The sequence below is a fragment of the Passer domesticus genome, chromosome 2, assembly GCF_036417665.1.
Source record: "Passer domesticus isolate bPasDom1 chromosome 2, bPasDom1.hap1, whole genome shotgun sequence".
Classification (NCBI taxonomy): Eukaryota; Metazoa; Chordata; class Aves; order Passeriformes; family Passeridae; genus Passer; species Passer domesticus.
The window spans coordinates 91,180,860-91,198,770 of NC_087475.1; positions in this window are offsets into that span (position 1 = coordinate 91,180,860).

Below are 17,911 nucleotides of genomic sequence, written 5' to 3' on the forward strand. Positions count from 1 at the left end.
GCACAATACGGAGACGCGGAGCTGTCCCAAGTGCCGCTGCCAGGCGTCTTTCCGCAGAAGGAGCGCCCCGGAGCGCACCGCAACCGGCACCGTCATCTCTGCGCAAAAAGCCAAAATATTTTCAAACCCGCCAAAACTAATCCAAAAATATTTTCAAACCCGCCAAAATAGAAAACCTGACGGAAGTGATCAATACATTCGAAAAAACCTGACAAAACATGATAAAGCCCACCAAAGCTAATCCAAACACACCAAAACTGGGCTAAACAGAATCAAAACAAATCAAAACAAATCTAAACCTTCTAAAAACCCGCCAAAATATTTCAAAACCCGTCAAAACTAATCAAAACCTTCAGAATACCCATTAAAAAACATTCCAAATACCCGCATAAAGATTTTAAAACCCGCCAAAATAAATCCAAACATTCCGAAACTGCCAACACAATAAAAACAACTCAAGAGAATACAAAACATTCTAAAACCCAACCAAAACATTCCGAAAACCCACCTAAACATCATAAAAACAAGTCAAAACCAACCGAAACATTCCAAAAACCCGACAAAATAGTTTAGAACCCGCCAAAACTGATCAAAACATTCTGAAAAGATGCCAAAATACTAGAAAACCAGTCTGAAGTGATCGAAACTTTCAATAACTTGCCAAAACATCATCAAAACAAATGAAAGCAAACCAAAACATTCCAAATACCCGCCAAAATATTTTAAAACCCGCCAAAAGGAATCCAAACATTCCAAAACCTGCCAAGACAATATAAACAACACAAGAGAAAACAAAACATTCTAAAACACCACCAAAACATTCCGAAAACCCGCCAAAACATCATCAAAACAATTCAAAACCAACCAAAAAATAAGAGGAACACGGCAACATATTGGCAAGCAAGAGACGGAGAACGCGGCACCTTCTAGGAGGCCAAGAAGGAAGCTGCACAACACCTGCACTGTGTCTGCAACTTTCAAACTGCTAGAAGCTAGTGGCTTGCCACTGGCCTGCCTCTTCAATTGCCATTAGCATTCCAATGGAAGCTATTCTTGGACAACTTTGCTCTGCTTGCTGCTAGTTCTGCCCCAGCCTACCATAGAGAACCTTGCTCTTGCCTTGAGGCTCTGAGATGCCAAGAACTTGTCAACTTCAAAGGGCGGGCCGGGCTACATCTACTCAGCTGCCACAGTTTCTCCTTGCTAGACCTAGTGGGAAAGCATTTTGCTGAGATGCAGAAGGCAAGAAACGCAGAATACGGAGACGCGGAGCTGTCCCAAGTGCCGCTGCCAGGCGTCTTTCCGCAGAAGGAGCGCCCCGGAGCGCACCGCAACCGGCACCGTCATCTCTGCGCAAAAAGCCAAAATATTTTCAAACCCGCCAAAACTAATCCAAAAATATTTTCAAACCCGCCAAAATAGAAAACCGGACGGAAGTGATCAATACATTCGAAAAAACCTGACAAAACATGATCAAGCCCACCAAAGCTAATCCAAACACACCAAAAACTGGGCTAAACAGAATCAAAACAAATCAAAACAAATCTAAACCTTCTAAAAACCCGCCAAAATATTTCAAAACCCGTCAAAACTAATCAAAACCTTCCGAATACCCATTAAAAAACACTCCAAATACCCGCCAAAAGATTTTAAAACCCGCCAAAAGGAATCCAAACATTCCAAAACCTGCCAACACAATAAAAACAACTCAAGAGAATACAAAACATTCTAAAACCCAACCAAAACATTCCGAAAACCCACCTAAACATCATAAAAACAAATCAAAACCAACCAAAACATTCTGAAAACCCGCCAAAATGATTTAGACCCGCAAAACTCATCAAAACATTCTGAAAAGATGCCAAAACATTAGAAAACCAGCCTGAACTGATCAAAACATTCAAAAAACTTGGCAAAACATCATAAATACAAATCAAAACCAACCGAAACATTCCAAAAACCAGCCAAAATATTCTGAAATCCGGCCAAAACATCATAAAAACAAATCAAAACCAACCGAAACATTCCAAAAACCCGACAAAATAGTTTAGAACCCGCCAAAACTTATCAAAACATTCTGAAAAGATGCCAAAATACTAGAAAACCAGTCTGAAGTGATCGAAACTTTCAATAACTTGCCAAAACATCATCAAAACAAATGAAAGCAAACCAAAACATTCCAAATACCCGCCAAAATATTTTAAAACCCGCCAAAAGGAATCCAAACATTCCAAAACCTGCCAAGACAATATAAACAACACAAGAGAAAACAAAACATTCTAAAACACCACCAAAACATTCCGAAAACCCGCCAAAACATCATCAAAACAATTCAAAACCAACCAAAAAATAAGAGGAACACGGCAACATATTGGCAAGCAAGAGACGGAGAACGCGGCACCTTCTAGGAGGCCAAGAAGGAAGCCGCACAACACCTGCACTGTGTCTGCAACTTTCAAACTGCTAGAAGCTAGTGGCTTGCCACTGGCCTGCCTCTTCAATTGCCATTAGCATTCCAATGGAAGCTATTCTTGGACAACTTTGCTCTGCTTGCTGCTAGTTCTGCCCCAGCCTACCATAGAGAACCTTGCTCTTGCCTTGAGGCTCTGAGATGCCAAGAACTTGTCAACTTCAAAGGGCGGGCCGGGCTACATCTACTCAGCTGCCACAGTTTCTCCTTGCTAGACCTAGTGGGAAAGCATTTTGCTGAGATGCAGAAGGCAAGAAACGCAGAATACGGAGACGCGGAGCTGTCCCAAGTGCCGCTGCCAGGCGTCTTTCCGCAGAAGGAGCGCCCCGGAGCGCACCGCAACCGGCACCGTCATCTCTGCGCAAAAAGCCAAAATATTTTCAAACCCGCCAAAACTAATCCAAAAATATTTTCAAACCCGCCAAAATAGAAAACCGGACGGAAGTGATCAATACATTCGAAAAAACCTGACAAAACATGATCAAGCCCACCAAAGCTAATCCAAACACACCAAAAACTGGGCTAAACAGAATCAAAACAAATCAAAACAAATCTAAACCTTCTAAAAACCCGCCAAAATATTTCAAAACCCGTCAAAACTAATCAAAACCTTCCGAATACCCATTAAAAAACACTCCAAATACCCGCCAAAAGATTTTAAAACCCGCCAAAAGGAATCCAAACATTCCAAAACCTGCCAACACAATAAAAACAACTCAAGAGAATACAAAACATTCTAAAACCCAACCAAAACATTCCGAAAACCCACCTAAACATCATAAAAACAAATCAAAACCAACCGAAACATTCTGAAAACCCGCCAAAATGATTTAGACCCGCAAAACTCATCAAAACATTCTGAAAAGATGCCAAAACATTAGAAAACCAGCCTGAACTGATCAAAACATTCAAAAAACTTGGCAAAACATCATAAAAACAAATCAAAACCAACCGAAACATTCCAAAAACCAGCCAAAATATTCCGAAATCCGGCCAAAACATCATAAAAACAAATCAAAACCAACCGAAACATTCCAAAAACCCGACAAAATAGTTTAGAACCCGCCAAAACTGATCAAAACATTCTGAAAAGATGCCAAAATACTAGAAAACCAGTCTGAAGTGATCGAAACTTTCAATAACTTGCCAAAACATCATCAAAACAAATGAAAGCAAACCAAAACATTCCAAATACCCGCCAAAATATTCCAAATACCAGCCAAAAGGAATCCAAACATTCCAAAACCTGCCAAGACAATATAAACAACACAAGAGAAAACAAAACATTCTAAAACACCACCAAAACATTCCGAAAACCCGCCAAAACATCATCAAAACAATTCAAAACCAACCAAAAAATAAGAGGAACACGGCAACATATTGGCAAGCAAGAGACGGAGAACGCGGCACCTTCTAGGAGGCCAAGAAGGAAGCCGCACAACACCTGCACTGTGTCTGCAACTTTCAAACTGCTAGAAGCTAGTGGCTTGCCACTGGCCTGCCTCTTCAATTGCCATTAGCATTCCAATGGAAGCTATTCTTGGACAACTTTGCTCTGCTTGCTGCTAGTTCTGCCCCAGCCTACCATAGAGAACCTTGCTCTTCCCTTGAGGCTCTGAGATGCCAAGAACTTGTCAACTTCAAAGGGCGGGCCGGGCTACATCTACTCAGCTGCCACAGTTTCTCCTTGCTAGACCTAGTGGGAAAGCATTTTGCTGAGATGCAGAAGGCAAGAAACGCACAATACGGAGACGCGGAGCTGTCCCAAGTGCCGCTGCCAGGCGTCTTTCCGCAGAAGGAGCGCCCCGGAGCGCACCGCAACCGGCACCGTCATCTCTGCGCAAAAAGCCAAAATATTTTCAAACCCACCAAAACTAATCCAAAAATATTTTCAAACCCGCCAAAATAGAAAACCTGACAGAAGTGATCAATACATTCGAAAAAACCTGACAAAACATGATAAAGCCCACCAAAGCTAATCCAAACACACCAAAAACTGGGCTAAACAGAATCAAAACAAATCAAAACAAATCCAAACCTTCTAAAAACCGGCCAAAATATTTCAAAACCCGTCAAAACTAATCAAAATCTTCCGAATACCCATTAAAAAACATTCCAAATACCCGCCAAAAGATTTTAAAACCCGCCAAAAGGAATCCAAACATTCCAAAACCTGCCAACACAATAAAAACAACTCAAGAGAATACAAAACATTCTAAAACCCAACCAAAACATTCCGAAAACCCACCTAAACATCATAAAAACAAGTCAAAACCAACCGAAACATTCCAAAAACCCGACAAAATAGTTTAGAACCCGCCAAAACTGATCAAAACATTCTGAAAAGATGCCAAAATACTAGAAAACCAGTCTGAAGTGATCGAAACTTTCAATAACTTGCCAAAACATAATCAAAACAAATGAAAGCAAACCAAAACATTCCAAATACCCGCCAAAAGATTTTAAAACCCGCCAAAAGGAATCCAAACATTCCAAAACCTGCCAAGACAATATAAACAACACAAGAGAAAACAAAACATTCTAAAACACCACCAAAACATTCCGAAAACCCGCCAAAACATCATCAAAACAATTCAAAACCAACCAAAAAATAAGAGGAACACGGCAACATATTGGCAAGCAAGAGACGGAGAACGCGGCACCTTCTAGGAGGCCAAGAAGGAAGCCGCACAACACCTGCACTGTGTCTGCAACTTTCAAACTGCTAGAAGCTAGTGGCTTGCCACTGGCCTGCCTCTTCAATTGCCATTAGCATTCCAATGGAAGCTATTCTTGGACAACTTTGCTCTGCTTGCTGCTAGTTCTGCCCCAGCCTACCATAGAGAACCTTGCTCTTGCCTTGAGGCTCTGAGATGCCAAGAACTTGTCAACTTCAAAGGGCGGGCCGGGCTACATCTACTCAGCTGCCACAGTTTCTCCTTGCTAGACCTAGTGGGAAAGCATTTTGCTGAGATGCAGAAGGCAAGAAACGCAGAATACGGAGACGCGGAGCTGTCCCAAGTGCCGCTGCCAGGCGTCTTTCCGCAGAAGGAGCGCCCCGGAGCGCACCGCAACCGGCACCGTCATCTCTGCGCAAAAAGCCAAAATATTTTCAAACCCGCCAAAACTAATCCAAAAATATTTTCAAACCCGCCAAAATAGAAAACCGGACGGAAGTGATCAATACATTCGAAAAAACCTGACAAAACATGATCAAGCCCACCAAAGCTAATCCAAACACACCAAAAACTGGGCTAAACAGAATCAAAACAAATCAAAACAAATCTAAACCTTCTAAAAACCCGCCAAAATATTTCAAAACCCGTCAAAACTAATCAAAACCTTCCGAATACCCATTAAAAAACACTCCAAATACCCGCCAAAAGATTTTAAAACCCGCCAAAAGGAATCCAAACATTCCAAAACCTGCCAACACAATAAAAACAACTCAAGAGAATACAAAACATTCTAAAACCCAACCAAAACATTCCGAAAACCCACCTAAACATCATAAAAACAAATCAAAACCAACCAAAACATTCTGAAAACCCGCCAAAATGATTTAGACCCGCAAAACTCATCAAAACATTCTGAAAAGATGCCAAAACATTAGAAAACCAGCCTGAACTGATCAAAACATTCAAAAAACTTGGCAAAACATCATAAAAACAAATCAAAACCAACCGAAACATTCCAAAAACCAGCCAAAATATTCCGAAATCCGGCCAAAACATCATAAAAACAAATCAAAACCAACCGAAACATTCCAAAAACCCGACAAAATAGTTTAGAACCCGCCAAAACTGATCAAAACATTCTGAAAAGATGCCAAAATACTAGAAAACCAGTCTGAAGTGATCGAAACTTTCAATAACTTGCCAAAACATAATCAAAACAAATGAAAGCAAACCAAAACATTCCAAATACCCGCCAAAATATTCCAAATACCGGCCAAAAGGAATCCAAACATTCCAAAACCTGCCAAGACAATATAAACAACACAAGAGAAAACAAAACATTCTAAAACACCACCAAAACATTCCGAAAACCCGCCAAAACATCATCAAAACAATTCAAAACCAACCAAAAAATAAGAGGAACACGGCAACATATTGGCAAGCAAGAGACGGAGAACGCGGCACCTTCTAGGAGGCCAAGAAGGAAGCCGCACAACACCTGCACTGTGTCTGCAACTTTCAAACTGCTAGAAGCTAGTGGCTTGCCACTGGCCTGCCTCTTCAATTGCCATTAGCATTCCAATGGAAGCTATTCTTGGACAACTTTGCTCTGCTTGCTGCTAGTTCTGCCCCAGCCTACCATAGAGAACCTTGCTCTTGCCTTGAGGCTCTGAGATGCCAAGAACTTGTCAACTTCAAAGGGCGGGCCGGGCTACATCTACTCAGCTGCCACAGTTTCTCCTTGCTAGACCTAGTGGGAAAGCATTTTGCTGAGATGCAGAAGGCAAGAAACGCACAATACGGAGACGCGGAGCTGTCCCAAGTGCCGCTGCCAGGCGTCTTTCCGCAGAAGGAGCGCCCCGGAGCGCACCGCAACCGGCACCGTCATCTCTGCGCAAAAAGCCAAAATATTTTCAAACCCACCAAAACTAATCCAAAAATATTTTCAAACCCGCCAAAATAGAAAACCTGACAGAAGTGATCAATACATTCGAAAAAACCTGACAAAACATGATAAAGCCCACCAAAGCTAATCCAAACACACCAAAAACTGGGCTAAACAGAATCAAAACAAATCAAAACAAATCCAAACCTTCTAAAAACCGGCCAAAATATTTCAAAACCCGTCAAAACTAATCAAAATCTTCCGAATACCCATTAAAAAACATTCCAAATACCCGCCAAAAGATTTTAAAACCCGCCAAAAGGAATCCAAACATTCCAAAACCTGCCAACACAATAAAAACAACTCAAGAGAATACAAAACATTCTAAAACCCAACCAAAACATTCCGAAAACCCACCTAAACATCATAAAAACAAGTCAAAACCAACCGAAACATTCCAAAAACCCGACAAAATAGTTTAGAACCCGCCAAAACTGATCAAAACATTCTGAAAAGATGCCAAAATACTAGAAAACCAGTCAGAAGTGATCGAAACTTTCAATAACTTGCCAAAACATCATCAAAACAAATGAAAGCAAACCAAAACATTCCAAATACCCGCCAAAATATTTTAAAACCCGCCAAAAGGAATGCAAACATTCCAAAACCTGCCAAGACAATAAAAACAACACAAGAGAAAACAAAACATTCTAAAACACCACCAAAACATTCCGAAAACCCGCCAAAACATCATAAAAACAAATCAAAACCAACCAAAAAATAAGAGGAACACGGCAACATATTGGCAAGCAAGAGACGGAGAGTGCGGCACCTTCTAGGAGGCCAAGAAGGAAGCCGCACAACACCTGCACTGTGTCTGCAACTTTCAAACTGCTAGAAGCTAGTGGCTTGCCACTGGCCTGCCTCTTCAATTGCCATTAGCATTCCAATGGAAGCTATTCTTGGACAACTTTGCTCTGCTTGCTGCTAGTTCTGCCCCAGCCTACCATAGAGAACCTTGCTCTTGCCTTGAGGCTCTGAGATGCCAAGAACTTGTCAACTTCAAAGGGCGGGCCGGGCTACATCTACTCAGCTGCCACAGTTTCTCCTTGCTAGACCTAGTGGGAAAGCATTTTGCTGAGATGCAGAAGGCAAGAAACGCAGAATACGGAGACGCGGAGCTGTCCCAAGTGCCGCTGCCAGGCGTCTTTCCGCAGAAGGAGCGCCCCGGAGCGCACCGCAACCGGCACCGTCATCTCTGCGCAAAAAGCCAAAATATTTTCAAACCCGCCAAAACTAATCCAAAAATATTTTCAAACCCGCCAAAATAGAAAACCGGACAGAAGTGATCAATACATTCGAAAAAACCTGACAAAACATGATCAAGCCCACCAAAGCTAATCCAAACACACCAAAACTGGGCTAAACAGAATCAAAACAAATCAAAACAAATCTAAACCTTCTAAAAACCCGCCAAAATATTTCAAAACCCGTCAAAACTAATCAAAACCTTCCGAATACCCATTAAAAAACATTCCAAATACCCGCATAAAGATTTTAAAACCCGCCAAAATAAATCCAAACATTCCGAAACTGCCAACACAATAAAAACAACTCAAGAGAATACAAAACATTCTAAAACCCAACCAAAACATTCCGAAAACCCACCTAAACATCATAAAAACAAATCAAAACCAACCAAAACATTCTGAAAACCCGCCAAAATGATCTAGACCCGCAAAACTCATCAAAACATTCTGAAAAGATGCCAAAACATTAGAAAACCAGCCTGAACTGATCAAAACATTCAAAAAACTTGGCAAAACATCATAAATACAAATCAAAACCAACCGAAACATTCCAAAAACCAGCCAAAATATTCTGAAATCCGGCCAAAATATCATAAAAACAAATCAAAACCAACCGAAACATTCCAAAAACCCGACAAAATAGTTTAGAACCCGCCAAAACTGATCAAAACATTCTGAAAAGATGCCAAAATACTAGAAAACCAGTCAGAAGTGATCGAAACTTTCAATAACTTGCCAAAACATAATCAAAACAAATGAAAGCAAACCAAAACATTCCAAATACCCGCCAAAATATTTTAAAACCCGCCAAAAGGAATCCAAACATTCCAAAACCTGCCAAGACAATATAAACAACACAAGAGAAAACAAAACATTCTAAAACACCACCAAAACATTCAGAACACCCGCCAAAACATCATCAAAACAATTCAAAACCAACCAAAAAATAAGAGGAACACGGCAACATATTGGCAAGCAAGAGACGGAGAACGCGGCACCTTCTAGGAGGCCAAGAAGGAAGCCGCACAACACCTGCACTGTGTCTGCAACTTTCAAACTGCTAGAAGCTAGTGGCTTGCCACTGGCCTGCCTCTTCAATTGCCATTAGCATTCCAATGGAAGCTATTCTTGGACAACTTTGCTCTGCTTGCTGCTAGTTCTGCCCCAGCCTAGCATAGAGAACCTTGCTCTTGCCTTGAGGCTCTGAGATGCCAAGAACTTGTCAACTTCAAAGGGCGGGCCGGGCTACATCTACTCAGCTGCCACAGTTTCTCCTTGCTAGACCTAGTGGGAAAGCATTTTGCTGAGATGCAGAAGGCAAGAAACGCAGAATACGGAGACGCGGAGCTGTCCCAAGTGCCGCTGCCAGGCGTCTTTCCGCAGAAGGAGCGCCCCGGAGCGCACCGCAACCGGCACCGTCATCTCTGCGCAAAAAGCCAAAATATTTTCAAACCCGCCAAAACTAATCCAAAAATATTTTCAAACCCGCCAAAATAGAAAACCTGACGGAAGTGATCAATACATTCGAAAAAACCTGACAAAACATGATAAAGCCCACCAAAGCTAATCCAAACACACCAAAACTGGGCTAAACAGAATCAAAACAAATCAAAACAAATCTAAACCTTCTAAAAACCCGCCAAAATATTTCAAAACCCGTCAAAACTAATCAAAACCTTCCGAATACCCATTAAAAAACATTCCAAATACCCACATAAAGATTTTAAAACCCGCCAAAATAAATCCAAACATTCCGAAACTGCCAACACAATAAAAACAACTCAAGAGAATACAAAACATTCTAAAACCCAACCAAAACATTCCGAAAACCCACCTAAACATCATAAAAACAAATCAAAACCAACCAAAACATTCTGAAAACCCGCCAAAATGATTTAGACCCGCAAAACTCATCAAAACATTCTGAAAAGATGCCAAAACATTAGAAAACCAGCCTGAACTGATCAAAACATTCAAAAAACTTGGCAAAACATCATAAATACAAATCAAAACCAACCGAAACATTCCAAAAACCAGCCAAAATATTCTGAAATCCGGCCAAAACATCATAAAAACAAATCAAAACCAACCGAAACATTCCAAAAACCCGACAAAATAGTTTAGAACCCGCCAAAACTGATCAAAACATTCTGAAAAGATGCCAAAATACTAGAAAACCAGTCTGAAGTGATCGAAACTTTCAATAACTTGCCAAAACATAATCAAAACAAATGAAAGCAAACCAAAACATTCCAAATACCCGCCAAAATATTTTAAAACCCGCCAAAAGGAATCCAAACATTCCAAAACCTGCCAAGACAATATAAACAACACAAGAGAAAACAAAACATTCTAAAACACCACCAAAACATTCCGAAAACCCGCCAAAACATCATCAAAACAATTCAAAACCAACCAAAAAATAAGAGGAACACGGCAACATATTGGCAAGCAAGAGACGGAGAACGCGGCACCTTCTAGGAGGCCAAGAAGGAAGCCGCACAACACCTGCACTGTGTCTGCAACTTTCAAACTGCTAGAAGCTAGTGGATTGCCACTGGCCTGCCTCTTCAATTGCCATTAGCATTCCAATGGAAGCTATTCTTGGACAACTTTGCTCTGCTTGCTGCTAGTTCTGCCCCAGCCTACCATAGAGAACCTTGCTCTTCCCTTGAGGCTCTGAGATGCCAAGAACTTGTCAACTTCAAAGGGCGGGCCGGGCTACATCTACTCAGCTGCCACAGTTTCTCCTTGCTAGACCTAGTGGGAAAGCATTTTGCTGAGATGCAGAAGGCAAGAAACGCAGAATACGGAGACGCGGAGCTGTCCCAAGTGCCGCTGCCAGGCGTCTTTCCGCAGAAGGAGCGCCCCGGAGCGCACCGCAACCGGCACCGTCATCTCTGCGCAAAAAGCCAAAATATTTTCAAACCCGCCAAAACTAATCCAAAAATATTTTCAAACCCGCCAAAATAGAAAACCGGACGGAAGTGATCAATACATTCGAAAAAACCTGACAAAACATGATCAAGCCCACCAAAGCTAATCCAAACACACCAAAAACTGGGCTAAACAGAATCAAAACAAATCAAAACAAATCTAAACCTTCTAAAAACCCGCCAAAATATTTCAAAACCCGTCAAAACTAATCAAAACCTTCCGAATACCCATTAAAAAACATTCCAAATACCCGCATAAAGATTTTAAAACCCGCCAAAAGGAATCCAAACATTCCAAAACCTGCCAACACAATAAAAACAACTCAAGAGAATACAAAACATTCTAAAACCCAACCAAAACATTCCGAAAACCCACCTAAACATCATAAAAACAAATCAAAACCAACCGAAACATTCTGAAAACCCGCCAAAATGATTTAGACCCGCAAAACTCATCAAAACATTCTGAAAAGATGCCAAAACATTAGAAAACCAGCCTGAACTGATCAAAACATTCAAAAAACTTGGCAAAACATCATAAAAACAAATCAAAACCAACCGAAACATTCCAAAAACCAGCCAAAATATTCCGAAATCCGGCCAAAACATCATAAAAACAAATCAAAACCAACCGAAACATTCCAAAAACCCGACAAAATAGTTTAGAACCCGCCAAAACTGATCAAAACATTCTGAAAAGATGCCAAAATACTAGAAAACCAGTCTGAAGTGATCGAAACTTTCAATAACTTGCCAAAACATCATCAAAACAAATGAAAGCAAACCAAAACATTCCAAATACCCGCCAAAATATTCCAAATACCGGCCAAAAGGAATCCAAACATTCCAAAACCTGCCAAGACAATATAAACAACACAAGAGAAAACAAAACATTCTAAAACACCACCAAAACATTCCGAAAACCCGCCAAAACATCATCAAAACAATTCAAAACCAACCAAAAAATAAGAGGAACACGGCAACATATTGGCAAGCAAGAGACGGAGAACGCGGCACCTTCTAGGAGGCCAAGAAGGAAGCTGCACAACACCTGCACTGTGTCTGCAACTTTCAAACTGCTAGAAGCTAGTGGCTTGCCACTGGCCTGCCTCTTCAATTGCCATTAGCATTCCAATGGAAGCTATTCTTGGACAACTTTGCTCTGCTTGCTGCTAGTTCTGCCCCAGCCTACCATAGAGAACCTTGCTCTTGCCTTGAGGCTCTGAGATGCCAAGAACTTGTCAACTTCAAAGGGCGGGCCGGGCTACATCTACTCAGCTGCCACAGTTTCTCCTTGCTAGACCTAGTGGGAAAGCATTTTGCTGAGATGCAGAAGGCAAGAAACGCAGAATACGGAGACGCGGAGCTGTCCCAAGTGCCGCTGCCAGGCGTCTTTCCGCAGAAGGAGCGCCCCGGAGCGCACCGCAACCGGCACCGTCATCTCTGCGCAAAAAGCCAAAATATTTTCAAACCCGCCAAAACTAATCCAAAAATATTTTCAAACCCGCCAAAATAGAAAACCGGACGGAAGTGATCAATACATTCGAAAAAACCTGACAAAACATGATCAAGCCCACCAAAGCTAATCCAAACACACCAAAAACTGGGCTAAACAGAATCAAAACAAATCAAAACAAATCTAAACCTTCTAAAAACCCGCCAAAATATTTCAAAACCCGTCAAAACTAATCAAAACCTTCCGAATACCCATTAAAAAACACTCCAAATACCCGCCAAAAGATTTTAAAACCCGCCAAAAGGAATCCAAACATTCCAAAACCTGCCAACACAATAAAAACAACTCAAGAGAATACAAAACATTCTAAAACCCAACCAAAACATTCCGAAAACCCACCTAAACATCATAAAAACAAATCAAAACCAACCAAAACATTCTGAAAACCCGCCAAAATGATTTAGACCCGCAAAACTCATCAAAACATTCTGAAAAGATGCCAAAACATTAGAAAACCAGCCTGAACTGATCAAAACATTCAAAAAACTTGGCAAAACATCATAAATACAAATCAAAACCAACCGAAACATTCCAAAAACCAGCCAAAATATTCTGAAATCCGGCCAAAACATCATAAAAACAAATCAAAACCAACCGAAACATTCCAAAAACCCGACAAAATAGTTTAGAACCCGCCAAAACTTATCAAAACATTCTGAAAAGATGCCAAAATACTAGAAAACCAGTCTGAAGTGATCGAAACTTTCAATAACTTGCCAAAACATCATCAAAACAAATGAAAGCAAACCAAAACATTCCAAATACCCGCCAAAATATTTTAAAACCCGCCAAAAGGAATCCAAACATTCCAAAACCTGCCAAGACAATATAAACAACACAAGAGAAAACAAAACATTCTAAAACACCACCAAAACATTCCGAAAACCCGCCAAAACATCATCAAAACAATTCAAAACCAACCAAAAAATAAGAGGAACACGGCAACATATTGGCAAGCAAGAGACGGAGAACGCGGCACCTTCTAGGAGGCCAAGAAGGAAGCCGCACAACACCTGCACTGTGTCTGCAACTTTCAAACTGCTAGAAGCTAGTGGCTTGCCACTGGCCTGCCTCTTCAATTGCCATTAGCATTCCAATGGAAGCTATTCTTGGACAACTTTGCTCTGCTTGCTGCTAGTTCTGCCCCAGCCTACCATAGAGAACCTTGCTCTTGCCTTGAGGCTCTGAGATGCCAAGAACTTGTCAACTTCAAAGGGCGGGCCGGGCTACATCTACTCAGCTGCCACAGTTTCTCCTTGCTAGACCTAGTGGGAAAGCATTTTGCTGAGATGCAGAAGGCAAGAAACGCAGAATACGGAGACGCGGAGCTGTCCCAAGTGCCGCTGCCAGGCGTCTTTCCGCAGAAGGAGCGCCCCGGAGCGCACCGCAACCGGCACCGTCATCTCTGCGCAAAAAGCCAAAATATTTTCAAACCCGCCAAAACTAATCCAAAAATATTTTCAAACCCGCCAAAATAGAAAACCGGACGGAAGTGATCAATACATTCGAAAAAACCTGACAAAACATGATCAAGCCCACCAAAGCTAATCCAAACACACCAAAAACTGGGCTAAACAGAATCAAAACAAATCAAAACAAATCTAAACCTTCTAAAAACCCGCCAAAATATTTCAAAACCCGTCAAAACTAATCAAAACCTTCCGAATACCCATTAAAAAACACTCCAAATACCCGCCAAAAGATTTTAAAACCCGCCAAAAGGAATCCAAACATTCCAAAACCTGCCAACACAATAAAAACAACTCAAGAGAATACAAAACATTCTAAAACCCAACCAAAACATTCCGAAAACCCACCTAAACATCATAAAAACAAATCAAAACCAACCGAAACATTCTGAAAACCCGCCAAAATGATTTAGACCCGCAAAACTCATCAAAACATTCTGAAAAGATGCCAAAACATTAGAAAACCAGCCTGAACTGATCAAAACATTCAAAAAACTTGGCAAAACATCATAAAAACAAATCAAAACCAACCGAAACATTCCAAAAACCAGCCAAAATATTCCGAAATCCGGCCAAAACATCATAAAAACAAATCAAAACCAACCGAAACATTCCAAAAACCCGACAAAATAGTTTAGAACCCGCCAAAACTGATCAAAACATTCTGAAAAGATGCCAAAATACTAGAAAACCAGTCTGAAGTGATCGAAACTTTCAATAACTTGCCAAAACATAATCAAAACAAATGAAAGCAAACCAAAACATTCCAAATACCCGCCAAAATATTCCAAATACCGGCCAAAAGGAATCCAAACATTCCAAAACCTGCCAAGACAATATAAACAACACAAGAGAAAACAAAACATTCTAAAACACCACCAAAACATTCCGAAAACCCGCCAAAACATCATCAAAACAATTCAAAACCAACCAAAAAATAAGAGGAACACGGCAACATATTGGCAAGCAAGAGACGGAGAACGCGGCACCTTCTAGGAGGCCAAGAAGGAAGCCGCACAACACCTGCACTGTGTCTGCAACTTTCAAACTGCTAGAAGCTAGTGGCTTGCCACTGGCCTGCCTCTTCAATTGCCATTAGCATTCCAATGGAAGCTATTCTTGGACAACTTTGCTCTGCTTGCTGCTAGTTCTGCCCCAGCCTACCATAGAGAACCTTGCTCTTCCCTTGAGGCTCTGAGATGCCAAGAACTTGTCAACTTCAAAGGGCGGGCCGGGCTACATCTACTCAGCTGCCACAGTTTCTCCTTGCTAGACCTAGTGGGAAAGCATTTTGCTGAGATGCAGAAGGCAAGAAACGCACAATACGGAGACGCGGAGCTGTCCCAAGTGCCGCTGCCAGGCGTCTTTCCGCAGAAGGAGCGCCCCGGAGCGCACCGCAACCGGCACCGTCATCTCTGCGCAAAAAGCCAAAATATTTTCAAACCCACCAAAACTAATCCAAAAATATTTTCAAACCCGCCAAAATAGAAAACCTGACAGAAGTGATCAATACATTCGAAAAAACCTGACAAAACATGATAAAGCCCACCAAAGCTAATCCAAACACACCAAAAACTGGGCTAAACAGAATCAAAACAAATCAAAACAAATCCAAACCTTCTAAAAACCGGCCAAAATATTTCAAAACCCGTCAAAACTAATCAAAATCTTCCGAATACCCATTAAAAAACATTCCAAATACCCGCCAAAAGATTTTAAAACCCGCCAAAAGGAATCCAAACATTCCAAAACCTGCCAACACAATAAAAACAACTCAAGAGAATACAAAACATTCTAAAACCCAACCAAAACATTCCGAAAACCCACCTAAACATCATAAAAACAAGTCAAAACCAACCGAAACATTCCAAAAACCCGACAAAATAGTTTAGAACCCGCCAAAACTGATCAAAACATTCTGAAAAGATGCCAAAATACTAGAAAACCAGTCTGAAGTGATCGAAACTTTCAATAACTTGCCAAAACATCATCAAAACAAATGAAAGCAAACCAAAACATTCCAAATACCCGCCAAAATATTCCAAATACCGGCCAAAAGGAATCCAAACATTCCAAAACCTGCCAAGACAATATAAACAACACAAGAGAAAACAAAACATTCTAAAACACCACCAAAACATTCCGAAAACCCGCCAAAACATCATCAAAACAATTCAAAACCAACCAAAAAATAAGAGGAACACGGCAACATATTGGCAAGCAAGAGACGGAGAACGCGGCACCTTCTAGGAGGCCAAGAAGGAAGCCGCACAACACCTGCACTGTGTCTGCAACTTTCAAACTGCTAGAAGCTAGTGGCTTGCCACTGGCCTGCCTCTTCAATTGCCATTAGCATTCCAATGGAAGCTATTCTTGGACAACTTTGCTCTGCTTGCTGCTAGTTCTGCCCCAGCCTACCATAGAGAACCTTGCTCTTGCCTTGAGGCTCTGAGATGCCAAGAACTTGTCAACTTCAAAGGGCGGGCCGGGCTACATCTACTCAGCTGCCACAGTTTCTCCTTGCTAGACCTAGTGGGAAAGCATTTTGCTGAGATGCAGAAGGCAAGAAACGCAGAATACGGAGACGCGGAGCTGTCCCAAGTGCCGCTGCCAGGCGTCTTTCCGCAGAAGGAGCGCCCCGGAGCGCACCGCAACCGGCACCGTCATCTCTGCGCAAAAAGCCAAAATATTTTCAAACCCGCCAAAACTAATCCAAAAATATTTTCAAACCCGCCAAAATAGAAAACCGGACGGAAGTGATCAATACATTCGAAAAAACCTGACAAAACATGATCAAGCCCACCAAAGCTAATCCAAACACACCAAAAACTGGGCTAAACAGAATCAAAACAAATCAAAACAAATCTAAACCTTCTAAAAACCCGCCAAAATATTTCAAAACCCGTCAAAACTAATCAAAACCTTCCGAATACCCATTAAAAAACACTCCAAATACCCGCCAAAAGATTTTAAAACCCGCCAAAAGGAATCCAAACATTCCAAAACCTGCCAACACAATAAAAACAACTCAAGAGAATACAAAACATTCTAAAACCCAACCAAAACATTCCGAAAACCCACCTAAACATCATAAAAACAAATCAAAACCAACCAAAACATTCTGAAAACCCGCCAAAATGATTTAGACCCGCAAAACTCATCAAAACATTCTGAAAAGATGCCAAAACATTAGAAAACCAGCCTGAACTGATCAAAACATTCAAAAAACTTGGCAAAACATCATAAAAACAAATCAAAACCAACCGAAACATTCCAAAAACCAGCCAAAATATTCCGAAATCCGGCCAAAACATCATAAAAACAAATCAAAACCAACCGAAACATTCCAAAAACCCGACAAAATAGTTTAGAACCCGCCAAAACTGATCAAAACATTCTGAAAAGATGCCAAAATACTAGAAAACCAGTCTGAAGTGATCGAAACTTTCAATAACTTGCCAAAACATAATCAAAACAAATGAAAGCAAACCAAAACATTCCAAATACCCGCCAAAATATTCCAAATACCGGCCAAAAGGAATCCAAACATTCCAAAACCTGCCAAGACAATATAAACAACACAAGAGAAAACAAAACATTCTAAAACACCACCAAAACATTCCGAAAACCCGCCAAAACATCATCAA